The sequence below is a fragment of the Vulpes lagopus genome, chromosome 1 (genome assembly GCF_018345385.1).
Source record: "Vulpes lagopus strain Blue_001 chromosome 1, ASM1834538v1, whole genome shotgun sequence".
Taxonomy (NCBI): Eukaryota; Metazoa; Chordata; class Mammalia; order Carnivora; family Canidae; genus Vulpes; species Vulpes lagopus.
Genome location: NC_054824.1, coordinates 38,950,379 through 38,976,861, shown reverse-complemented (window position 1 = coordinate 38,976,861; position 26,483 = coordinate 38,950,379). Strand labels below are relative to the sequence as shown.

General features: G+C 35.3%; 1 pseudogene; it reads right to left on the bottom strand.

Annotated features, from left to right (window-relative positions):
- Positions 1–21,791: 21,791 nt before the first annotated feature.
- Positions 21,792–26,483, bottom strand: part of LOC121486593 — a 44,834-nt pseudogene continuing 40,142 nt past the window's right edge.

The window sequence follows — 26,483 nt, the reverse complement described above, 5'->3', positions numbered from 1 at the left end:
GATTATTATCTGAGACCTGCTCTTTGTAGAAATCTAGATCTGTAGTGGAAGGAGTGGTCTTAAATCTGTAGCTCTGATTTGGAACTACAACAAAGTAGAGGCAAAATTTAAGAGGTTTGCATACTAAATTTTGAAATTATTGGCACAGACATTTGGGAGTTAGGAGGTAGAAATGCCTAAGATTATTAAATCTGTTTGGTTACCCCTGCTGTCTGTGGTGGAAGTAGCTCCTGAATACAGCTAACTTTTAGGACTCCAGGAATTAACGCAGTTTTCTAGTGAGAATTGAGTTTCTCTGCTTAGGAAAGCTCAAGGATTGCCTTTCTTTAATCTTTTGGATTTTGGATTCCACATTATATGAAAACTGATTCATAAATTGGTTTCTTTCAAAAATTTTTCTTTATTTCAACTTATCACAGAAAATGAGATGAGTTGAAGATTATCATTGGTTACTTTGATCATTCTTTGCTATGATTTATGTCTTTGGTATTTTAGAGCTCCTCCCCCAAATAATGAGTAGATGCAAATCAAAAATAAATATTTCAAGAATTCACAGAATTGGGAATTCTAGACTGCCTTTACTTACTTTTAAGAGTTGTATACATTTGCACATTACAATGAATTTTATACAAAATTTTGTTCTTCTCAGTGTATGTTCTTTAACATTTATTTGCATGATATTTGTAAGGTATTGATTAACTGCTTAAAAAGGGGTGACGATAAACTTTCTAGAACACTCTATCATGGCCGGTGGGTTGTAGAACATCACCAGCTTGCTTTTACAATGGAAACTTTCATTTCCTGTATCAAAAAAATTAGACCATAGTGCAGTGACACCAGGGAATAGCTTATAAAAACAAGAAGTGTCTTCCTAAGTGACTTTTAGTGATCTTGTAAAAAAATGTAAAGTAAGAAATAAAAACTTTTTATAATCACAGATGCATTTTTATTTTCATGTTTCACTAATAATTTATTCTAGTGTATGCAGGTGGTTAACAATCATGTATTTGTACTTCTTCATATAGCTTACACAGAGAGTAAATAAGGAAATGGGTTGATTGAACAGATAGACAACATTCATCTACATTAAATATGTGCTACATCTCAATTTCACTGAATGATTTCTCCACTTTCCTCATCCCTTAAATAAAGAATGAGATCGTTTCATCTTAGTGTATTCTGGAGTACTTGGTATATACCCAGCTGCCTTCCCTGGTATCCATTTGTCACTCATTTGACTGACCTAATCAAATAATCAGTGACTGTCATGCACGTATCTCCTGGGGATTAAAGTTTGCAGTACAAGCCTCTTGACAATGCAGACACCAGGACAGCAGCATTAACAGCATGGAGGCAAGATATTATGGGGAAATGTGGAGAGCAAGAGGCAAGGAGCAAATGTCTAGGTTGAAAGAACAGATAAGTTTAGGGGACGTAGTCAAAGGAACAATTGAAAGAATAAGAAGATACATAGAATGATCAGTGTTAAAGAAGGTGAAAGCTCAGTCTTTTATCCTCATGAAGCCTCATAACTATATTTGATATAACAATATCAACCTGTCCCCAGCAACACCCTCACCTTTGGCACTGGATATTCTTTATTGTACCCAGGAATTATCTGTAGGCATATCCCTTTTCTGGAAGAAGTAGTCAGGTAAAGAGTTCCTCAGGTTAAGTTGTCATCAGACTTGTCTTACCAAACACTATCCTTCTTTGGCTTTTGAGTTTCCCAACCAGCTTTCAAAATGAGAGTACTGTAAGGCTAGGCTCTATGAACTGAGGGACACATACGTCCTAAGTTTTCAAGTTTTCAGGGGAAAGCCTGATACAGCATCAATTTTACTTTAGGTGAAGGAAGTTAAGCATTAATTAAATTACAGGTTTATTAATTTGTAGAATAAATATGTTATTACATAATATTGTATAATAAAAACATATGAGATATGAGATAAAATGCATACATTTTAAGACAAAACAGAAAACTTTAAAACAGTTTAGAAAATAAAATTTAAATTGAGACTTTAAAAGACTGTAAGAAAAGAGTTGGGAGATGAATAACACATATAACGGTATTATATAATGTATTGAATCTTCCAAGTATACTCTTGTCTATTTTTTTCTTTTTTAGAATTTAGTCATATCCCCATTATTTATATTGAGGCTAGATTGTAATATGCATACAAATTTATAATTATCATAACTTCCCTATCGATTGGATAATTTACCACAATGAAATAGACTTCTTTATATTTACTAAAGATTTTGCCTTAAAGCTTACTTGGTCTAAAATTAATATAAATATACCAATTTTCTTTTGCTTAGGGTTTGTATATTTTCCTTCAAAATTTGATTACCATTATACTCATTTAAAAAATAGGTTGGTACACTTTGTATTCTATTCAGAATATTTAGCTCCTTAAATATAATCACAGTTATATTTGAGTGTAAATTTACTATCTTACTATTTTTTTCCACCACCAGTTCTATTTGTTTCCTTTCTTTTTCTTCTTGTTCTCATTCTTCTTTATCCTCCATTTTCTTTTTCTTCTGAGTCAAATATTTTTATTATTCATTTTTTCTACTTTACTAGCTCGTTAGTTATACTTTAAAAAAAGATTTTATTTATTCATGAGAGACACAGAGAGAGAGAAAGGCAGAGATACAGGCAGAAGGAGAAACAGGCTCCATGCAGAGAGCCCGATGCGGGACTCAATCCCGGGTCTCTAGGATCATGCCCTGGGCGGAAGGCAGGTGCTAAACCGCTGAGCCACCCAGGGATCCTCTATATGTTTTTTTTTTATTATTATCCTTTAATAGTTAGAGACTACTGAAATTATCAGAGTACAATAAAAATTGGTATTTTATTGCTTTTTACATAACACAAAAATCTTAGATCATTTTAACTTTTTTAACTCTCTCCCAACTTTTGGGCTGCTTGTTATGCATTTTTATTCTATGTATAATTTATTTTTTTTTATTTATTTTTTTTTTTTAAAGGATGGCTCACGTTTATGAAGCATTTACTGGGTGTGTCAGACCTTCCTGTAAGTGCTTGGCACAAATAAGGCAGGGAATATTATTATTATTTTTCTTTATTTTTTATTTATGATAGTCATACAGAGAGAAAGAGAGAGAGGCAGAGACACAGGCAGAGGGAGAAGCAGGCTCCATGCACCGGGAGCCCGACGTGGGATTCGATCCCGGGTCTCCAGGACCGCGCCCTGGGCCAAAGGCAGGCGCCAAACCGCTGCGCCACCCAGGGATCCCTCTATGTATAATTTAAATCACACAGATCTTAATAACGTTGCTATATAGATAATACATTGGTTTAGAGTTACCCACACATTTAATGTTTCCATTGCTTTTAGCTCTCTTTTACACTGAATCAAGTTTTCAGTTGGGTACGTTTTTCTTTTGCATAAAGAGTTGGCTTTCATCTTTATTTTAGATGAGTTCTATTGTAGAAGAGTTTTCTTAGTTATTTTTCAGTTTTGTTTTTATTTTTTGAGAATTTTTTTTTGTAGCATGTAGAATTCTAAGGAATCAGTTATTTTCTTTAATCCCTTTGAAGATATGATTCTATTTTTTCTGGCTGATATTATGTCTGTTGAGAAGTTAGCTTTCAGTATTACTGTTGCTCATTTGAAGATAATATGCTATTTCTCTTTAGCTGCTTCAAAGATTCTATCCTTGTCTTTGATTTTCAGAAGTTCAATTATGGTGCACATATTGTGATCTCTCTATTTATCTATCTATCATCTATCCATTCATCCATCCATCTATCTTGGAATATGTAGGGATTCTTGAATTTGCAGTTCATATATTTCATCATTTTGAATTTTTTTTATTTTGAACATTTTTTGATCACTCTATCTCTATATATTGCTTCTGCCATTATTAGCTGTCTACTCTCCTTCTGGTACTTCAGTGGTTCACAAACTAATACTATGTGCCTCACATGTTTCTCATGCTCTTTTTTTTTTTAATATTTTATTTTTAATTAATCTTTACACCCAGCACAGGGCTTGAACTCACAACCCCAAGATCAAGTCACATGCTCTTTGATCCAGCCAGGCGGCCCATCTGGTCTAACTTTTTAAATTTTTTTTTTTTTTTTTTATGATAGTCACAGAGAGAGAGAGAGAGAGAGAGGGGCAGAGACACAGGCAGAGGGAGAAGGCAGGCTCCATGCACCAGGAGCCTGATGTGGGATTCGATCCGGGGTCTCCAGGATCGCGCCCTGGGCCAAAGGCCGGCGCCAAACCGCTGCGCCACCCAGGGATCCCTCTCATGCTCTTTTTAAAATGTTTCCTATTTTTTACTTTGTTTTAATCTGGGTGCTTTCTATTGACCTATCTAATAATTTGTTATTCCTCTCTTCTGCTGTATATAATCTTTCATTAAATCTATTTGTTTCTAAAAATTTAGCAATTGCATTTAATTAATTTTTAAAATTATTTTGTAGATTTGATTGGATTTTGTAATAGATGCTGATATCACGGTGAAATTCTTCATCTTTCCATCTATTTTTCTGAGCATTTTAATTACACTTACTTTAAAGGCCTTCTCGGATAACTTCAATTTTTTGATCACCTGTGCATTTGTTTTTATTGCCTCTCTTTTATCTTGGCTTTTAACATTTTGTCTTATCTCCCGGCATTCTTAAAAGCGTTTGATTGAAGGTTGAATAATATGGATGAAAAATATGAGGGCTTTGGCTGCTGTTTAATTCTTCTGGAGAGGATTTATTTTACTATCTCACAGGCAGTTAGAGTGCAGGAGCCTGGACTGGAATTGATGCAGTTTTGTAAGATCTACTCTAATTTTTTCTTACTCCTATGATAGTATCCTGAGTCTCACCTGGAAATCTTGGCTGTTTATCAGGAGGAGACTCCTCTCTTCCTTCGTGGTCTCTGAAGTCCAATTTTTGTCTCTCTAGTTTTATGATTTTTGCAAGAGCTCTGCTCATCTTTCCAGACTCCCTTCATGTGTTGTGATTCTCTGTGGAATAATTTCCCTGCCTGCCTCAGTAGCCCTGAACTCCAGGTTTTGCCTCCCCAGTCTTGGGAAACTGCCAGCAGCTCATTTTCAGTTCCTATGTTAGAAGCCTCTTTCTACTTTCCTGTTTCAACTTAAAAAATTAGTGAATATCTCAAGTGGAAAAGTACTAAAGAATATAATGTTTACCTCAATGTGTTTTTCTCCTCCCTGGCACTCTAGTTTGTTAGGTCCTATGTTCCATTGGTATCTCACTGATGCCTTCCAATAGATGTTTTTTCTGGTTTTGTCTAATTTTTCTAATTGTTCTGGGTGAGAATTTTGGTCATCCCCAGCTATTCCACAAATTGGAAGTGGAAATCTTTATTGCATATTTTCTTTCCATTATTTTTTCAGTTCTAAAATTTCCATTTGGTTCTTCTTTGTATCTTCTATTTCCTTGCAGAAAAATTTCTATTTCTTTTTCATTTTTTTCCCTAGAGCACTCCTAATTATTCACTGAAACTTTTTTTTTTTTTTTTTTTAACAATAGCTGCTTTAAAATCCTGGTCAAATAATTCCAATATCTATGCCATCTTGACATTGCATCTGGTGGATATGTCCTCTCATTCAACTTGAGATTTTCCTGGTCTTTGGTGTAAGAAGTTATCTTTTATTATTTTTAGATGATGTTGATCAGTGAAACCAGGCTAGACCCTGCACATGCAAGCACACAGTCTCTACAGACACTTACACCCCACGAGGGGGAGCCATGCTATTTCTGCTGAGTTATGGTCACACTGATCTCTGCTCACATAGTCCTGGTGTCATTTACCACAAATGACAGGTTAAAGAAGGCACAGCTTTTTTCTGCGGTGTGTCTGGTGTTGTCCAAAAGGTTATGCCCTACGTGGCCACTCCCTTCCAGGTCCTTTGGCTAACGAGGCCAGGCTTCTTATTTTCTTATATTTGTTTGCTCATGGCTTTTGCCTGTACTTGCTGTTCTTTCCAGCCTGTGACCAGGATGGGATATATATAAGAGGCAGAAAAAAACCCAAAATTCACCAGGCCATTCCTTGAATCCCAAAGTCCTTATAAATGCTCCCTTCTTTTTTTTTTAGAATTTTCTGATGTTTATTTCATGTTTTTCAATCTAGGGTTTATGGTTGTAAGAGGCAGAGAGGAATAGGGTAAACTGTCTACTCCATCATATCTAGAACTGGAAATCCTCATTATCTTTTAATATTTATCTTCCATTTAAACATTATTTTACAACCTTTTAATTTTCTAGCTTCTTGCAGTATGAAATTCTTAGAGTAATCACACTTCTGAGCAGAAGTAGCCATTGGGACAAGATGCTGTACAAATGACTTAGATTCTAACATCTCAGCTCATGCCCAGAGAACTGCACTCTGGTGGCCAGAATTCTTTTGTTTCTTTTATAAAATGAAGTTCATGGTCCTTATTTTTCTGAATATAAAACAAATCTTTGTTTACTAGAGTAAACTTTTAAAATTCCTATTGTTTTATTTAAGGCTTTAAAATTGCTCCAAATCACAACTTGTAAGCAAAAAAAAATTTTTGTTTTGATATATTTCATATCATTTTTAATTATTTAATACTTTTCTTTTCATTATAATATGTAATGTCTTGATAGCTTTCTCATTCAAAATAGACCACCACAGCAAATTTCTAGACTTCACAGTCTTCTTTAGCTACCACCAATCGTTTACTTTATCTGCCAGCCAATTTGTCAAAACACTTCAGTCTCCACTTCATTATGTGACACTCTGCAAACTGTTGCTGCCTGGTGTTCTCCACACAACCCTACCTCTGACCTTCACAAGGTCACTGACAACGTCCACATTTCTAAATGCAGGGAGCACTTTCTGGACTTTACCTTGCTTGACTTCTGACCAGCATTGATTACTATTTGACATTCCTCTTCCTCTTTCTTTTATTTGAAACAAAAACAGCATCTCTATTTTTTTCCCAGATGATTTTTTTAATCTTTCTTTTTCTCTTCTTACTGTATCAAAAATATAAAATCATAGAAAACATTCAAATCATACTTAAGGAAAACTAAAATTTAATTTCCTTATCAATTCTCAGTGTACTTCTCCAGAGGAAGGCATGGTTAGATTACTGCTTATACTTTCACCAAATAAAAGCTTTATATTTGACGTTAGTATTTTCATATGCTTAAAATGCATTTATAATTCATATTAATTCTTTTATTGTCCTTTAACAGTCCCCCTTCGGACAGTGTTAGCCCATGTCTTAAGAGAGTAAAAGAAAAGAGAATTAAAAAATCATTCCCGAGTTTTCTGAGTTTCAAATAGACTACTAAAACTTATGTTAGGTAGGGTGCCTGGAAGGCTGTTGGTTAAGCATCTGCCTTTGGCTCAGGTCGTGATCCTGGGGTCCTAGGATCTAACTCATGATTCCAGGGTCCTGGGATGTAGCCCCACATGAGCATCCTGCTCCCTCTAGCCCTCCCCACTGCTATGCTCTCGCTGGTGCCTGCTCTCTCTCTCTCTCTCTCCCCCTCCCTCAAATGAATAAATAAAAAGTATTTTTTTTTTAAAGAACTTACATTAGAGAAGAGTTTTGAGAAGAAAAGAATTTGAGTTTTAAATTCATGCACTTTGAGTTATATATTTTTCCAGGGTCTCCTTTTTCACCCAAATGGTGTCCCATCTATATAATTTTGCAATTCAGAAACTCAGAAGTCACCTGAGCACCTCATTCCCACGTTCCATTCACTATTATTCTTATTTCCTAAACATCTCTAGCTTATTCTAGTTTTTTGTCCTTACTACCATCACCCTAGTCTAAACTACTAGCATCTCTCCTCTGGATTTCTTACTATTGTAATTATTATTCTAATATATCTCCACCCAAAACTTATCATACTCATCTATGTGGCTCATTTCAAAATGGTTTCCATATTTGCAGCTAGAATATCCTTGTAGAGTGAAAATACTGTGGTCTCCTATCAAACTCCAGAAATTTCTCATTGCCTTAACAGAGAAAAAAAATATAAATCATGATTTACAAAACCCCACATGTTATGCCTCAACTTTAAGCCACCAGCTTCCTTTTTCATTCTCAACCTCTCATGCTCAGCTCAAGCTATACTGGCTTCTCAGCTCATTCCCTTCTGTTATGGTCAGGACCCATTCATAATCCCTGAATCCACTTTCTATGGTTTCTTCAAACGTTTATTCTTAGATAATTTATCTTTTCTGATTTTTATTGTATATTCTGATGATTTTTTTAGTTTTTTTATTTCCCAAATCCTCTTATTGCTTCATTACTTTCTAGAATGATTCCCTATAATTTGCAAATGTAAAATATTATTGTACTTAAATAATAATAATTGTGTTACCCACTTAACAATATGTATTCTGCTTGTTTTGTCCCCTTGTTAAATTGCATTGGTTATACTCCTAACAATACTGTCATAATGGAGAGAGCAGGCATCTCTTCTGATTTTTTAATGTGTCATCAGCCATCATTCTGACTTTTGATTTTTATCACTCTTCCAAGAGTCACCCCAATTCCTAATAGCTTTTTCCATGCTAGTTTCACTTCATATGTATTACAAGTAAGGAGGGGGAATTCCCTCTTATTTGAGTGGATCTCTTTTCTTTGACATAAGAAAAAGAAGTTAAACAAGTATTTTCACTTAAAGTTTTACAAAATTCTTTTAATAGTTGAATATATTCAATGTGGATAATGACAATAATCAACAGTTGATTGCTGTTTATTCAAAATACTTTCTTTTTATTAAAATCTCTCTATAATAAGCACTTTTATACTTCAAAGTCTTTGCATTTTAAATGATTTATTCTTAGGGTGTATTCTTAGAAATTATGTTCTGTATCAAATATCTGACATTTTTTAAAAGGCTATTGATAGGTAAATATGGCCAATTGCTTCCTGAAAATTTTCTACTAATTAATAATTCCATTAAAATGAGCTTAATTTTCAAGCTTCTCCTGCAATAAAAGAAGTAAAAAGAGCCTTAGGCTGCTAAGTCAGGCTGGCTGCTCATACTCTGACAATTTTGCATCTTCTCCTCTACACCTCTTCAGTCTCTTCCCCTAACCCTCTTCACCATTCACAATGGTGCTGACAGGTCAGGCATGATGAGGATACCGGGTTTGACTTAGGAAAGCTATAAACACAGAAGAGCTCGCTGACTCCTGGTACAGTAATAACAATATTGGTGTTACTATTTCTATTCCTACTTGCTTTTGGCACATGACAGCCTGCTCTGGAAAAACTGAACATGTTTTTCACTGCCAACATGTCCTACTAATGATCACTGCAAAAATGCCAGCTGTAGCTACAAAGGGGAAGATTTTTCTGATTTTCCTGCTTTTAGGGACAGGAAGGGGGGAAAAAAGTACTAAATAAATGTGAATTGGAAGCCAGTTACTTAGACATTCTTCCTTTTCTGGTTTTATACCTTTACCCAAATCTCTTGTGCTGTGCTGCTCAAGATAAAATTTTCCCTATTTGCTCTCTAACCAGGTTTTTCTGCTTAAACGTGGATTACATCCTCATTACATTCAGAAATGGTGTGGGCTGTATCATTATATTCATATGAAAATAGGAGAGAGGTGCTAGGTTCTCTTCTAAACTATTCTGCTCGCCTGCATTCTTCGATATTTCTGCAAGGTTTGTTGGGAGAATCAGTGCTTCAGGCAGTGTCCATTTCATGTTCTCTGTTCTCTGGAAGTGGCTCTGATCAGGACCATACTTAGGGAGCACAAATGCTATTTGGAATTAATATCCAGAACCAAATTCAGCCAGTGACAAGGCAACTACTTCTCTCTTGGAGCATTCTGTGAGTGGAAATGAGGAGCTTAATTGCACTCCACAATCCCCAAGGCCACCTGGCCATGGTGTTCACATTTATTTCAGCCGTGGCCTTGTCAGGTTGATTACATAGTTAAAACCAAGACTCTTTTGCATAGGTTTCTAGAGCAGTTCAGCTGCTTAGCTGCCTAGAAGCATTAATAACCTGGAATCAGAGTGACAGGAAAGTTCCAGGCCCCAGTCCTCTACTGGGAGCTCCGGCCAATGTCTGTTTGTCTTTGAAAGAGCAACTAGAAAATGTGAAATTTGCTCATGCCATTTTTTCTTTAATAATAAATATGTGTAGTGCTCAGTGAGGGCTTACTCTTTTCTAGAGGCCTTACATAAATAATTTTCAATTCTCATAACCTTGCTAGGTAGTTATTTTGGATTTTATTTTTGAGATAAGGAAAGCACAGTTCAGAGTCTTTAGGGGTTCCACAAGGCCACAGCACTAAAACTGACAGAGCCAAGATCTGATTCAGGATTGCCTGACATCATAAGGTAGACTCTTCCTCCCAGGAAACACTTTTGCACAGTCTTCATTAGTATCTTCATGAGACCAGCAAATGCATCCTGCCTAGTATTAATAAATGACATGACAGAACCACAGCAAGCCAGGGTTTGGGTCATGGAGAAAGGCAGCTGAATATGTTAGCACTGGGAAAGAGATGTGGTATTTAAATTTAACTAGAGATTTTAACATGAGAGAAGTTCTTTATACTTAAAGCCTACTATTAATATTTCACAGCAAAGATCTAAACTGCTTTGCTTCCTCATTGGCTCATTGGCTCTCATTCTGTTCCACATGGGGAACAATTTAGGGCCTTCCTCAGACTGTGCCAATCAGATTTTGTCATCCCTCCACTTACAAATCTTAAACGATTTTCATCACCTTAAGGATCAATTCCAAACTCCTTAAAGTGGCAAATTGAATTCTTATCTTTCATTGCTCCCCATCTATTTCGCCATCCCATCTTTTTCTCTCCATATGAATTATCTGGAGTTCCTTAAGCAAACCTTTCTTACCTGTGTCTCTAAGATACTGTATAAACTGTGGCTCCTGGCAGGAACACCTCCCTAAATGAATTCATCCTGCACTCCCATTTCTGTTTTCCACTGTACAATAACTTAAGGGCTGGTCACCTACTCTCAGAAGCCCTCCCTGACTGATCATTCTGACTGAACAGCACACAGCATGCTGAGCTGTGATTTGGTTTACTTGAATTCTCTTGGTCTAGACTGTGGAGTCCTTTGGAATGTATACTATCCAGGAACACATATTAGGCTGTTAATAAACACTGACCACAAAGAATCAGGCAAAGGTTGGGTGATCTAGTACCTAAGTTCTTATTTTTATTGGTTCAAAGAAGTAAAAGTCTTCCGGATTACCAGTTTTCCTAAAAGGGATAATTGATTTTGAATCATTTCAACTTCAAATATTTATTGAGCTTTTACTACAAGGTCTTCTTGGAGTCCTATTTCTCCAGGGTAAATAAAAATTGTACTATTTATCTAAAAATGGGGCTTCAGGAGATAAGATTACAAGCTAAAGTTTTTGAAACAAGAATTTACTTCAAATAATGTGAAACATGTACTGTATGCCAAATTGATCATATTCAGCAGTTTATAACATAAACTAAAGCCCTGGTTCAGTTAATAAACTGATGTGTGCTGTGATACCAGGTACAAGGAGTGAATGCTAATGTCCTCTGGAGGAGTTAAACAAAAAAATCAAATATCTCCTTAAAATATATCCTCATATAAAACAAACCTTTGAGAATAATATGGTTTAGTTGGCATCAATATATGTTCTTAAAATTTTTTTTTCTATATGCAGTTAGAGAAAATAAAGTATAGGGTTTAATGGTTTAAAGAAAAAGTTTAGTTGAGCCTGAAATTAACATGTACATATTCAAAATGTCTTATCTTGAGCAATACTCTTGTGTCCAATCATAGATTTAGCTTCAGTGATTTAAAAGGCACATGGGTTGCTCAGTTGGTTAAGCATCTGCCTTTGACTCATGTCATGATCCCAGGACCCTGGGATCAAGTCCTGTCATTGGGCCCCCTGCTCAGCAAGGAGTGTGCTTCTCCCTCTTCCTCTGCTCCTCCACCCTGCTTGTGTGTACGCTCTCTCTCAAATAAATAAAATCTTTTAAAAAAATAAGTAGAAACATAGGTGCGATAGTATTATTTTATACATAAATATCAAATAGAAGTGGTTGAACCACAGGATTGGACTCCAAGGAGAAAGTCTGCATTTTCAGTGGGTATACTACTACAGACTCTGTGGTACACAAATGGAATGTGGTATACACTCCACAAGTAATGATAATAGCAATAATAGAGTTTCTTACACATTTAAGGAAGAATCTATTCACTCTCCTAATTCTCATTGTCCTTTTCTTTAGGAGAGTACTTTAACTCATTACTACAAAAAAGAATGAAAAGTATTATGCATACTTTTTTATTTTCAGAATATATTTTCAAATTATTAACAAACTAAAATAAATATATATGGATTATCTGTACTGGTATTTCACATTTGTGAGTTAAAACAAATATTGAGAAAGAACAAAGCTAGAGATATCACAATTCAAATTTCAAGATATACTACAAAGCTGTTATAATCAAGACAGTATGTTACTGGCACAAAAATAGACACATAACTCAATGGAAAAGAATAGAGAGCCCAGAACTAAACCCACAGTTGTATGGTAATTAGTCCTTGACAGAGGCAAGAATATCAATGGGGGAAAAGACAGTCTCTGCAATAAATAGTGCTGGAAAAGGGATTGCTGAATGCAAAAGGATGAGTCTGGACCACTTTCTTTCACTATACACAAAAATAAACTCAAAATAGATTAAGAACCTAAATATGAGACCTGAAGCCACAAAACTTCTAGATGAAAACAGGCAGTAATCTCTTCAGATGTTGGCCTTAGAGATATTTTTCTAGATATATCTCCTTATGCAATGGGGACAAAAGCAAATATAAACTATTGGGACTGTATCAAAATGAAAAGCTTTTGAACAGTGAAGGAAACCATCAACAAAACAATAAGGCAACCTACTGAATGGGAGAAGATACTTGCAAATGATATATATGACTAGGGATTAATATCCAAAATACATAAAGAATTTAACTTGACACCAAAAAAAAAAAACCCACAAATAATTTCATTTAAAAATGGGCAGAGGACCCAAATAGACATTTTTCTCAAAGAAGACAGAATAACCCTTGCTCACTGTTGATGGGAATGATAATTTGTACAGCCACTGTGGAAAATAATTTGGAGGTTCCTTGAAAATTTAAAATAGAATTACCATATGAACCAGTAATTCTACTCCTGAGAATTACCTAAAGAAAATGAAAACACTAATTCAAAAAGATTTTTGCACCCCTATATTTATTGCAGTGTTATTTACAATAGCCAAGATGTGAAAGCAACCCAGTGTCCACCAATAGATGAATGGGTAAAGAAGATGAGATATTTATACACACCCCCCCACACACAAACAATGCAATATTTCTCAACCATAAAAAAGAATGAGATCTCACCATTTGCAATGACATAGATGGACCTAGAGGATATAAGGTTAAGTAAAATAAGTCAGACAGACAAAGATAAATACCATATGATTTCACTTATATATGGAATTTAAGAAAACAAATGAACAAACAGAAAAAAGAGACAAAAAACAGACTCTTAAATACAGAGGACAAGTTGATGGTTGCTGGAGAGGAGGTGGGTGGAGGGATGGGTAAAATTGGTGAAGGGGATTAAGAGTACACTTACTGTGATGAGCACAGAGTAACATATAGAATTGTTGAATCATTATATTGTACACCTGAAACTAATATAACACTATGTTAATTATACTTAAATCTAAGAAAATAGGGATGAGTAAACTATAAAAAATAAAAAAGCAAACAATAACAGAATAAGTAGAGTTGATCAGTGTGATCAAAGAATAAGCCAACTACTACAGTTAAAGAGCTTCTTTTTAAATGATTTAATTTCTCAGCCTTTTTAAAACCATCAGCCCCCTTGATTAGGAAGATTTTATATAGAGTTTAACTTTCTGCATTTGGCACTGGGTTCAAGCTCACATTATTTGTTTCCCAATTATAACAGTGTATTATTAGATGTACTTTTGCAAATTGCATAGTACCCTCCTCCTATCTACCTTGAAAATCACATGTCAGCTTTTGTATACACAGAAATTTACCCACCACTTAGCCAATCACCAGACTTGAAAAGATATGCTTTGATGAGAAATACTTTGATAAGGTCAGCTTCTACCCAGAGTCATGATGCAGTCCTTGTCAAATGGAGGGAGACCCCATCCTGCAGGAGGGGTTGCATAGAGTGATTAACAGTCAGGAAAGAACTCACGATATGTAAGTCCACTTCCTCAGAGGGAACACAACATAAATGGAAAATTGGGAAAGCACTCATTTTACAATTGTAGTTTCAGCTTTTTCCTCGAACTCCAAGAATTTTGCTTATACATACATATATATATAAATCTTGTGTCTGTATAAAACTTCACTTCTAAATATCATAAAACTATTGCTATGTTTTTAAAAACAAAATATAAAAATCTTTCAGGATGTATACTTTATTTAGTTACATTGTAAAACTTCATTAAGCCTTAGATAGCTAAAACTCTTGATTAATGATTTGAAATTTGAGGGGTGCCTGGGTGGCTTAGTTGGTTAAGCGTCTGCCTTTAGCTCAGGTCATGATCACAGAATCCTGGGATTGAGCCCTGTGTGGAGCCCTGCATAGAGCTCTACATTTGGTTTTCTGCTCAGTGGGGAGTCAGCTTCTCCCTCTCCCCCTGTGCCTCCTTGTGCGCTCTCTCTCTCTCTCTCTCTCAAATCAATAAAATATTTTTTAAAAAAAGATTTGTAATTTGAAGAGATGAATATTTTAACCCTTTTTCCCCTTGGGGACTTTCAATTTGGTAATCTATTTACTGTTTCATTAGGTGAGCAATGTAATCAGAGACCCATAGTGCTAGAGAAATTACCAAGTTTAATGATTCAGGAATTCCCCTGAAGTGAAAATAATAACTAAACTGAATAATCTAAATTGATTAGTTTTACTTGTATCATAACAACTCTTGGGACCATAATATTAAACCTATCACTTCATGATTTTCCATGAATTCATTTGTATATCTCAATATCCAAAAGCAATTTTGCAAATGCAGTTACCATTTCATTAAAAAAAAAATGCTTTTGGTTTTGTCCTTAACGGAGTTTTTATCTTTTATAATGCAAAATCATTAGGTAAATCTCATAACAAAATCAAGTTATTTCCATTATGAGGGCCATTCTCTGATTCCTGAATTATACACTAAAGCACTGTATAGATTGTACTGATGTCTGTTGGTGAGTACACTCTGGCCATCTTATCAATCAAGAATAAAGTTGTTAGGCATTGGGAAGGACATATATTTGGGAGGCTGAAAATCTGTCCTCAGGGAGCTTAGAATCCGTGATTTTTTAGAAGACAACATATAAAATAATTATTTTTGAAAAATATATGGCACATTGGGATGATTGAAATATAAAATGTAATCTATACATTCAAAAGAATATTGTCATTCAAAGGGCCATTTTGGCAAACTATCTGTTAAGTGTGTTAATACTGCTTCAGCATAATAATTTTAGAATTGACATTAGTAGAATTCATCAATATATAATATATAATATTAATAACATAGTTTGTGATAAGAATTATTCACCAAAAATAATGGTTTATTCCAGATATGCAAGACTGCTTCAATATTCAAGAATTAACCAATCAAGGTAATCTATCATATTAATGGAAGAAAAATCACATGATCATATCAATCAATCCAATAAAAGCATTTGACAAAATTCAACACATATTCATGACCAAATTCTTAGTAAAAAAAAAAAAAAAAGGCATAGAGGAGAATTTCCTTATCTTGATAAAGAATATCTATTTAAAAAAACTCTACACCTAGCATTGTACTTAATGGTGAGAATGGTTGCTTTCCTCCTAAATTAGGAAGAAAGTAAGATGTTCATGTTACCACACTCATTCAACATAATACTGGATGTTCTGGCCAGTGAAGTAAGGCAAAAAAAAAAAAAAAATGAAATACAAGATACACAAACCAGAAAGGAAGAACTAAAACTGTTTTTATTTGCAGATGGTATGATTATCTACAGAGGGAACCCCAAAGAATGCACAAAAAGCTTCAAAATTTTGGTCATAAGCTTTAAAATTCAGGTAGATATGCAAAGGACCCAGAATAGCTGAAACAATCTTGAAAAAGAACAGTGTCAAAGGACTCACAATTTCGATTTCAAGACTTATTATAAAGCTACAGTGATTAAGCCAGTGTGGTACTAACATAAATATAGAAATATAAATAAAAATTTTTAAAAAATTTAAGAAATATAAGTCAACAGCATAGAATTTAGAGTCCAGAAATAAGCCTTTATATTTATGGTCAATTGACTTTCAAAGCAAGAGTGTCAAGATAATTGAATGAGAAAAGAATAATCTTTTCAACAAATGGCCCCAGAACAACTGAATATATGTATGCAAAAGAATGAATTTGAACCCTTACCTTCCCCCTACCTCATAATACACAAAAATGGACTCAAAATTGATCATAGCCCTAAATGTAAGAGATTGGGCTATGAGCTCTTTGAAGAAAACATTGGAATAAATCTTTGTGGTCTTGGATTAGGCAATGGTTTCATAGATACTACACCAATTTACACTGACAAAACAAAAAGTAGATATATTGGAATTCATCAACATTAAAATATTTGTGATCCAAAGGATACTATCAAGTAATTGAAAAGATAACCCACATAACTGGAGAAAACATTTGTAAGTCATATATCTGTTGAGGGATTAATCAGAATATATAAAGAATTCTCACAATTCAACAATGAAATATTAATAACCCAACTAAAAAATGGGCAAGGTGTTTGAATAGACATCTCTCAAGAAGATACTATACAAATGGCCAAGAAGCAAATGAAAAGTTTCTTACTATCATTAGTTTTTAGGGAAAAGCAAATAAAAGCTATAATGAGGGGATCACTGGGTGGCTCAGCGGTTTGGCGCCTGCCTTTGGCCGAGGGCACAATCCTGGGATCCCAGGATCAAGTCCTGCATCGGGCTCCCAGCATGGAGCCTGCTTCTCCCTCTGCCTGTGTCTCTGCCTTTCTCTCTCTCTCTCTCCCTCTCTAGGTCTATCATGAATAAATAAATAAAATCTTTAATAAAAAAAAAAAGGCTACAATGAGATACCACTTCACATCCACTAGAAAGACTATAATAAAAAAGATGGACCATAGCAAGTATTGACAAGTATTTGGAGAAATTGGAACCCCCATACATCATTTGCGAGAATGTATAATGTTGAAGTCACTTTGGAAAATAATTTAGCAGTTCTCCAAAAAGTGGAATAGAGTTACCATAGACCCAACACTTATACTTGTAGGTACATACCCAAGAGAATTAAAAACATGCTCACACAAACATTGGTACACAAATGTTGATAGTAACATTATTTATGAAGATGTGGAAATAATCCAAACATCCATCAATTAATGAATGGATAAACAAAATGTATTATATCCATACAGTGGAATATTATTTGGCCATGAAAATGAAGTACTGGGATCCCTGGGTGGCGCAGTGGTTTGGCGCCTGCCTTTGGCCCAGGGTGCGATCCTGGAGACCTGGGATCGAATCCCACGTCGGGCTCCCGGTGCATGGAGCCTGCTTCTCCCTCTGCCTGTGTCTCTGCCTCTCTCTCTCTCTCTGTGACTATCATAAATAAATTAAAATAAAATAAAATTCTTTAAAAAAAAAAGAAAATGAAGTACTAATACAAGCTACAATGGGGATAAATCATGAAATATTATGCTAAATCACATCAGTCACACACAAAAGTCCTCAAATTATGTAATTTCTTTATCTTAAATGTCCAGAATGGGCCAATCTATAGAGATAGAGAGTAGATTTATGATTACAAGGGACCCCAGGGAGAAAAATGTGGGGTGACTGCTAAGTAAGATGTGGTTTCATTTGGGGGTGATGAAAATACTCTAAAATTGCAGAGTGTAATTATTGTGCAATTGTATGAATATACTAAAAGTCATTCAATTGAACAATTTAAAGGGGTGAAGTTTGACATATGAATTATATCTCAATACAAGATTCATTAAAATAATAATAAGCTTAGTGTATAGAACCTTTAAAAATTGTCAAATTAAAATTTTTTATGTAATATCATATATTAATCAGAAGAGTAACATGAGCTGCCTGTGGTTGTAGACCCTTCTCCACATCTAATCTTTCCACATTAGAGGAAAAAAAATAGGTTGTTGGATTAGAAAACTGAAAACTTTATACAGCAAAACACTTTGCAATACCAAAGTCCATTTATATTTACCAGATAATTACTACTGATTTTAGTTTCTAACACCTTAGAGTAAAATAAAAGCATTGTAAATTTGGAATACCTCATAATAATGTAAGATTTCTAATTTTCAAATTAACAGTAAATAATAAAACATCCTGAACAATGTAAATATCCTACATTTTGAAAATCAGTTGGAATCTGGTAAGTCAATACATACTTTCATTATTTCAAATTTTCATTTAAGAACTTTGAATATTTTTTGGCAGGAACAGATTCAGAGTTATGAACATTCATTAACATATAAACAATGAACAGATGTTATTAAAAAATATATACATCTTCTCCAAATTAGATAAATCATTCTTGCCTCATGAAAAAAGTCTTGTGCGAGGTGGTTGAATTTCTCATGATGATAATCATATTGAGAGTTTATAATAATAAAGCAATCCTTCTGTGTTGATCTTTGTTTTTACAGTTTATTTGCTTAACTATTATGAGAAAATAGGAAGGAGGGAAGGGAATGGAATAATTGAGTTGGTCAGTAGTTTGTTTCACTGCCACAGGCCTCCTATTTTGGATTCAGGAGAAACCCCTCTGCCTCTGTCTTTATTGGCCTAGTCTATGTAAGTAGACCAGCATTTTGTTTATTCGTTTAAGTGCTGAAGTCCTTCTTGGGCAGCAAGCCTACTCCTCACATCTTGCTTAACTCTAACAAGGTTGTTCTCCTGCGAGGGTGGACCTTTTTAGGAACTGGTCTTTTGCCTACCACTTCCAGTGGGATTATCCATTTGCTAATTGCTAATTGCTAATGGCTTCTGTCTATTACTTGACCCCTGATGCAACATTATGCTAAACGGAATAAAACAGTAACAGGTGGTAGCACAAGACCAAATAGTATGATTTTGTTTGTATGAAATGTTTTTAATAGGCAAATCTATAGAACATAAAGTAGATTGGTACTTGCTTAGGTCTGTGGGGATGAGAATACAGGAGAGTGGGAGTTAAAGGATAAGGAGTTTCTTTTTGAGATAAAGAAAAAAATGTTGTAAAATTGACTATGGCAATGGTTTCATATGTGTGTGAATATACCAAAAAATGTTAAAGTATATACTTCAAATGGATGAATTTGGTGGTATGTGAATTCTCTCTGTGTGAATAATATTTCAATAAGGATGTAATAAAAAAGAATGGACAAGCAAATGTGAAAAATACTGATCTCTGTTGGAATCAATTCTAAATTTACAGCATCCCTCAATAGGAGTCCTGGTAACTCCTTGCATCCTTGTTCTCCTTCCATGCCTTCCACCCCCCTACCTCACCCCCACACACCGTGAGCTAGCTTAGTTTCTCTGTTCTTCTTTATTCCATCTTCCTAACTTTCCTCCTGATCTTTTCATGATCTTTGAAAGAATCATTTCAAGAATCAAGTATACCTGGTAAGTTGAGTTTTCTAAGGATTCCATGGTTTGAGATGTTGTCCACACTGTTCCCAGTGTGGGAGCTGCTCTCTATAAATTTGCCCAATGTCTAGTCAAGTTTAAGGCTGTAGACTTGACAATGTCTAGTCAAATTTAAGGCTATAGCTGAGACTATTTTACTTCACGAAAAAAATAATGTTTATCAGACCTCAATAGGCTTTATCCAGAGATGTTTCACTGCCATCTCTGTGTGGGAAAGGGTTCATACTCTAGCAACAAACATGAAGATATGGGAAAGCCCTTAGCAGTTTTTAAGAAAAGAAAATAGCTTTGCCAAAGCAAGGATTGAGTAAGTAGGACACTAGAAAAGCAAGCAGGGACAAGAGTATTGGGGAGGGCTTGTATCCTGTGCTGAGAAATGTGAGAAGGGGATTACCCTTAGGCAGTGGAGGATCTCTGAGTGTTTGATAATAGTCAAATACAAGAATATATTTTATCTCTGTATTATTTTGGTGCTTTTTGATGGTTTCTAAATCTATTCTCAATTTGTAGCATATGGTCACACAAAACTAATTTTCTTCCCTTGAAATGATCATTTCATGTTTTAAAACCATCGTTAATTTAATTTTATACAACTCTAATGGTTATCATGAGTCATATTCATTATCACCATTTTTATTATATAAGTTTTTGGGTTAAATATTAACTAGGCTTTTAAATTTCTAGCTAAATATTTTATCACAGACCCTTTGATTTTGTGGTAGTTGTTTCATAGTAGCTATTTGGTAGCCATAACTGAGCAACCTGAATGTTTCAAATTTTTGGCACAAAGGCTACATAATTTAGAAATAAGAGCTTTTTTAAAAATTAAAAAAAATTGACAATCTATAAACATAAAACTGCTAAATAAAACTAATACAAAACTCCTAAGAATCACAGTGATCAGATTGTTAGATTGATTAATTTTCAAATCAGAGCCACATAAACAAGGTGCATTTTAGTCATAGGCTCCCTGTCCTATTTCTCCTGAAAAAATTTTAGTAAGATTCTGACAGGACCCAGAGAATCAGTTTTGATCACTGCCACTCTATTTTCCTTTCAACCCATTTAGATAATTATTAACTTAGCTATGCTAATTATCATCACTCTATTTATGAGCAGTCTCTAGAACATTCTCAAATGGAAGTGATCTCTACCTCTCTTTAAGTCTCAAATGTTTCAGTTGTCACTCATTATACCTTTTGCTTCCTACCTAGTGTCTAGTATATCTCATATGTATGCCTAATATCTTTAATTGTTGATAAGCCACTTGAAGTCCAGATCATCTTTTTTTCCATCCCTCGTTGTGCTTAGGGGAGCATCAGCAAAGAGTAGGCTCTCAAGTATCTTTGAACAAATGAATGATATCTTTTTCTCATTATCCTCTCTTAAGTTTCTCTCTCTTACAGCAACCTTGGTTAAAATTCCTCCTTTCAGGGGCAGCCCCGATGGCCCAGCAGTTTAGCGCCGCCTTCAGCCCAGGGTGTGATCCTGGAGTCCTGGGATCGAGTCCCACGTGGGGCTCCCTGCATGGAGCTTGCTTCTCCCTCTGCCTGTGCCTATGCCTCTCTCTCTCTCTCTCTCTCTCTCGAACAAATAAATAAAATCTTTAAAAAGAGAGAAATTATTAGCATCCATTATATTTCAATGTAAATTAGTGAATATCTACTTAGAAAAAATAGCACTATATGAAGAGGCTAAGAGATGGACAGAGTAAAAAAGACCCTCAAGGAGACTATATAGATAGATAGATAATATATATATTGAAGTAGTATATTATAATCTTTCAAAAAACAAAGATCATAAAATTAGAGATTGTCCAGATATATCTTACACATTTTTGTTACTCATTTTTGAAAATTGAACTAAAAGAAATTTTCAAAGAATAACTAGAAACACATCTATTTCAAATAAGCAATCTCGGTTTATCTGCACTCACACACACACACACACACACACACACACACAAATGCATCTTTTTTGTCCCACTTTGATTTTTTTCAAAGAGAACTTTTTATGACTTTTATGTACAGAAAATTCAACAACACACAATTAGCCCAGTTTGGTAGCCAGTTCTTTAGCTGTTGCCTTTTCCTCCTTGGCAACTTGAGCTGCTGTCTTTGGATTTAGGACATTGCCTCCCTAGTGATGGCAGATCTCATCGTATCTGTCATTGTATTTGGTCCTGATGGTTTCTACCTACCTAGCCAGAGTTCCTTTGTCTTCCAAGTTAAGCTGTGTGAAAATGATAATGGTGCAGATCTTCCTGTGGACCAGACACCCCTATTTGGCCTTCTCCTTGATAATGCAGTAGGGAACTCCAACCTTATGACATAGGACAGGCAGGAAGACAGCCAGCTCATTGAGATCCACAACATGTGCAATCACTACCAGCTGAGCTGCTCATTTTCCATCAAGGTGGTGACACTATTAACCCTAGCTTGAAGGACAGGCAGCCTCTTAGTGGGGACATCCCCTTTGCTGGCAGCTTTCTTTTCAGCCTGGAGCAACAATCTCTGCTTCTTCACCTGCTTGGTCTCTGGTCTGTATTTGTGGGCCAGCTTAAGCAGTTGAGTAGCTGTTTGGTGGTCTAGGACCTTGGAAAACTGGTCATCTCAGGAGGCACTTTTTGATATATAGAGAGAATAGCCCTTTGCCACTGCAGCCAGATGTAAAGGGGCCGTTTGACAAAGTGGATGAGGTCCCTTTTGGGCTAGAAATTCTGTCTGATGCCAAAATCTTGGGCCTTTTCTCAAACAGGGGATTGACCACTTTCTTAACCTCCTGCTTCTCCATGACAGCAGGGCTGGGGGCTACTTTTTTCCCCTAAGCCTTCCTTCCTTCCACCACCCTGGATGGCTGGAGCCATCTACTTTGATTTTTAAAAAAAAATTTTCTTATTTGAATATAGTTGATATGAAATGCTACATTAGTATCAGGTGTACGACTTAGTGATTTGACAAATTCATACATTATGCTATGTTCCCCACAAGTGTAGCTGCCATCTGTCCCATTACAGCACTATTACATTATCATTGACTGTATGCTTTATGCTCTGATTTTTATTCCCATGACTAACTCATTCCATAACTGGAGGCCCTTTCCCCTTTCCCTGTTTTGCCCAATGCCCTTCTCTGCTCTGGCAACCATCAGTTTGTTCTCTGTATTTTTAGTTATGATTTTGCTTTTTGTTTATATATTCTTTTTTTCCACATTCTATTTATGAGTGTAATCATATGGTATTTGTACTACTTTTGATTGATATCATTAACAGATGGGTTTCTTTAAGTTAGGGTCACAGATCAAACTTACTCATACTGTCTTTCTCTAATAGAAATCATGATTTTGGTTGACAGTTTAAGCAACTATTTATTTTTAACTTATTTTAAGGTTGTTTGATTTAACTGTTTTAAACTTTTTAAATTCTCAGTTTCTATTTAACTGTTTTTAAACTTTTTAAATTCTCAGTTTCTATATAAAGTGTATGGCTCATGATCGTAGGATATATCCAGCTGTTGCAATTGTTTTTAGTGCCTCTGTGTCAAGTGACATAGAGGAGGATTGATGGCAGGCTTTGGAATTCTTTTTCTGTAAATGAATATACAACACATTCCAAAATAAAATATGTAATATGCCCATAACTAGTAATGAATTTAGGATACACAATATTATTGCTACATTTATAAGTTACCCAACAGAAGGAAGCAAATTCTAGATCTCACTGATCTTCATCAAGATTTAATAGGTAACCTGGTTGCCCCAAGGCTTTCTTGGCTGGTGAACAATCTTGGCTGATGTGAAAAGATTCCTTTGAAGTGTTGCGGATTTGTTTCCTAATTTAAATTAGTCAAGGACAAGGAAGACTTGAAGACAGATGATAACTCAGTGAAGAGATAGACCATTGTAAAGAAGGAAGAATCTTGCAGCACAACAATTCTGGGAAATAAGAAACTTGAGTAACTCAGGCAGTATAAACCCAAGTATTGGAGGATTTGAGGTGTGAAATAAAAATCTAATAGCAAGGACAGACCCTTTCTGAATGTTTAATCACAAAGTACAAAAATTAGCTGAGTGCAAAGTCATTGCTGAAAGTTGGAAACTGTGAGCTCTTAGGGGGTTAAAGCCTGTGGCAATATATCATAAACTTGGAAAAAACAACAGTATTTTGGTGCTGCTAGGACAGGCAATGTAGAGAGAACACCTTATGGTGGGGAATGCTCCTCTTATAGCCACGTGCAGCAGCCTCCACAGGATTAAGGGTCCTGGCCTCCCGCCACACACTTTATTCACTATCCCTGTGAAGAAGGCATGCATTATCCCTTTGATGGATCACAGGTGTTGATTTGCTTCTCCACTGGGGTAGAGTAGGGAGGGGATAATCTATTGAAATGACATTGTTTGGTATTTGCTGATTGCATTTCTCCCCTCTCTTCTCTGGATTAACGTGAGGTGAAGATCTTTTATTTTTAGAATAAATTACAATGGAATAGAGAGTTCCCACATACCCTACACCTAGTTTCCCTTATTATCTTCTTACAGTATTAGTGTGGTATATTTGTTAAAATTAATGAACCAATATTGATACATTATTATTAAATAAAGTCTATACTTGATTCAGATTTTTCTTCTCTGTTCCACCGAGGTTATCATGTGACATTTAGTCATCATGTCTCCTTAGGCGTCTCTTGGCTCTCACAGTTTCTCAGACTTTCCTTGTTTTGCTGACCTTGATGGAGTTTTGACGATTTTTGGTCCAGTAATTTGTAGGATGTCTCTCAGTTGGGATTTACTGGTGTTTTTCTCATGACTAGAACAGGATTATGGTTTGGGAGAGGAAGATCACAGAGGTAACATGCCATTCTTAACAGATCACATAAAGGGATAAACTATCACCATGACTTTTCACTGTTGATGTTGACTTTGATCACCTGGCTGAGGTAGTGTTTGTCAAGTTTCTCTAGTTAAAACTTGTGTCCTTTCCATAATATATTATTTGGAAGGAAGCCATTGTACACGATTCACACTTAAGAACTAGGGAGTCCTGCTTCACCTCTTTGAGGACTGGCTATACACTCTGTTCAATGTTAACATTAAGCATTTGATACATGTATTTGTTGCTTTGCAACATTTTATAAGGGAGTTGTGCTGTTCAGTTACTGGAGATATTTATGAACTTATAAGGCAACTGACAGAAAATTGTGGTTTGGGCAAAGGTACAGAAATGAGTAAGGAAAAAAATGTATTCTTCATTCATTGGACATTTTTTTTTTATCATATGGCCCTGGCTTCAAACTTGATGTCAATATCAAAGACTTGCTCTCACGGAGGTATAGTTAAGCACAATAAACAAACAAATATACAAAAAAAAAAACCAGCAAATCTATAATAAAACATGTAGGCAGAAATTTAAGATATAACTGTTTTTGCTGCCTGAAGGCAAATTTCTATAGAATAGAGCAGTGTTTCCCGGAGTTTAGTGGGGATTTATTGCAAATGACACAAAAAGGTGGATCTTTCAAGTAAGCCAGAATATGACCCTGTTGATTTCCTAGAGAAGTGTGGTACATAACTCTCAGTCTTCAAAGGTGGGTCCCCTACAGGGCCTGAAGGCAACATGATCCTCTGTGAGTTAAACAACAAAATGACTGGGCCAGTGAACATAATTCTCTCATCATAACCAAATGAATGTTTCACAAGCAGCCTATTTATTCATATCACTTCCATTTGAATTAAAATATTAATTTTACTTTACTTCTTTAACTATCATTTAGGCTTTAGATCCTTACCTATATAGCCTAGGCAAGAAGTTCCTAAAGAATATTTCAAATCACGAGGTCACAGGATGTCAATAGACAGTACACACAACATGTTAATCTTGGAATTCATTGAGTTTGATGAAATCTGAGGTTTATTTTCTATTTTTTCTTTGTATTAATTTTTTTAGGTTTTATTTATTCATGAGAGACACACAGAGAGAGGCAGAGACATAGGCAGAGGAAGAAGCAAGCTCCCCGCAGGGAGCATGTTGCGGAACCTGATCCCAGGACCCTGGGATCACGACCTGAGCCAAAGGCAGACATTCAACCACTGAGCCATCCAGGTGCCCCTTCTTTGTATTAAGTAGACTTAAACATGACTGAAATCAGGAGTTCTGTGAATGCCAAATTATTCATTTTATGCTTCTTCCATGTTGAAAGAGCCCCAATATTATATGATGTCCAGCTTTCCCCAGATTGGCTCCTAAGCAAGATATGACTGTTATAAACCCATTACAATGATCCTATTCTAGCAAGTGATTTATTTAGGCTAAGATCTGCCCTAGTTCTGAGACATGAAGGAAATCCCCTGAGAGTAGGGACTTTGGGAAAGAGTTTATATCACTTCTTCAATTAGATGAACAAAGAAGAGATTGTATATTTTCCTATATGGATTGAGTTCCTGGTCTGTGGCCATTTGTAAGCACCAAGGGTGCTAGCTTGGGATACTCAGAAGTGTTAAGAATGACAAAACAGTCAGATGAAAAGAATTTTAGTGTCATAATGTCATTGAACAACTCAATTAACAAATTCTGGATCATTTGTTTGTGAAATGACAAGCTTTCTACCTTTTTGTTTAAGCCAATTGAGTCAAGGTTATTTGCTATTTGTAACCAAAGCATCCTGTAAGATACTAGGGTTATATACATAAAATCCCATAGATGAAAGAATTTAAGACTATTTAAGATATTTCAAAGATAATTTTGTC